General features: G+C 40.3%; 1 protein-coding gene across 2 annotated transcripts in view; it reads right to left on the bottom strand.

The window, feature by feature from the left end:
• Nucleotides 1-1585, bottom strand: part of DCLK2 (doublecortin like kinase 2) — a 170822-nt gene that overhangs the window by 152197 nt on the left and 17040 nt on the right. The gene's annotated exons all lie outside the window — the stretch shown is intronic.

Below are 1585 nucleotides of genomic sequence, written 5' to 3'. Positions count from 1 at the left end.
TTTTTTTTTTTTTTTGAGGGTCTCACTATGTTCCCCAGACTGCCCTTAATCCCCTCCCCTTCCTGTACCTGGCCTCTATTTCCTGGCATGGCTAGTTGTCACAAAGGTACGTACTTCATAATAGTTTGTTGGTTAGCACATCTATGTTTACATACTTTCTGTAGGTATATTATAGCTAAAAGTTTAAAGATAAAAATTTAAAAGTTATGTGACTCTCTTAAGGGCTCATTTTGTACTCTAAGCTTCCAATGCAATAATTTCTCAGGATCATTTATTCTTTGTCTTCCCTTCCATGGTTCTTAATGGGGAATGCCTTTAAAAAATCAGGTGATATTTCTACTTAAGTACAGATGCCCAAGTCTCAACTAGGACCTGAATGTGCTGGTGAGGATTTTTCATTTCACGAGTGACTCTGAACAAACAGTCCATGGTTACAAACTACTGCCTAAACTGCAAGCTTATTCAAAAGTACCGGACTATACCTTCTTCATATTACCTTCATCTAGGACAATACCTACCATACAATGGGCACTTAAAAGGTGTCTGTCAAAGGCATATTTTCTGACGAGGAAAACGGGTATTTCCAAAACAAATGTACACATTTCATGGTTTGGATTTGCGTTGTTTCTAGGAAAAATGTTTGTAGAGAGTTGCTTTTTATACAAGGTGACCCTGAGAGGGTTAAGGTCAGGTTCCTAAAGTTAGTGTTGTATCAGTGTATTTGCAGTCTTCTTCCAAACTCACTATACCCACCTAGGTTACAGTCCTAGGCATATGGTCTGTGACATCTAGGTCATACCAGTACATCAGAAGTCTCCTGAAGTTCTTCCCTTCTATCCCCACCTGGCCTCTTTCTCCTTTCCCAAGTGGACCCCTCCCTGCAAAAAAATAATAATAATAAAGCAAAAGTCAACTGTAGACTATTGGCCCATGCTGTAATCCCAGTGCTTTGGAAGACTGAGGCAGGAGGACAGCTTGAAGCCAGGAGTTCAAGACCAGTCTGGGCAACATAGTTAGAGATCCTGTCTCTACTAAAAAAAAAAAAAAAAAAAATGTTTAAATTAACCAGGCATGGTGGTGCAGGCCTGTGGTCCCAGCTTCTCAGTAGGCTGAGGTAGGAGGATCACCTGAGCTCAGGAGTTCAAGGTTATAGTAACCTATGATCCAGAGGAAGATCTTGTCTCTTTAAAAAAGAAACCAAAAAGCTCAACCAAAGGCATCTAGGAAAACTCATAGGAGATGAAGGATGTCTAGTACCTACCAATGTTTTTTTCATTTCAGACCATTAATATATTAAAAGTCCAGGGTCCTTTATACTTTATAGTTCAATAAATATAAGATGCCTTTTAATCAACAGAATATGTGTATATAAAAACATTTTTTGGGAGGGGTGCCAGGCTGGGTTTGAACCCACCACTTCTGGCATATGGGGCCGGCACCCTACTCCTTTGAGCCACAGGTACCACCCTATAAAAACACATTCTTAAACAGCTAAATCATAGGAATTCTTTAACATTCAAAATCTAGGCTTGGCACCTGTGGCCCAAGTGGCTAAGGTGCCAGCCACATACACCTAAGGTGGCGG

The sequence above is a fragment of the Otolemur garnettii genome, unplaced genomic scaffold (genome assembly GCF_000181295.1).
Source record: "Otolemur garnettii isolate 467f Iridium unplaced genomic scaffold, OtoGar3 scaffold00041, whole genome shotgun sequence".
Taxonomy (NCBI): Eukaryota; Metazoa; Chordata; class Mammalia; order Primates; family Galagidae; genus Otolemur; species Otolemur garnettii.
Note: the sequence above shows the minus strand (reverse complement) of the source record. Positions and strands in the feature narration are given on the sequence as shown.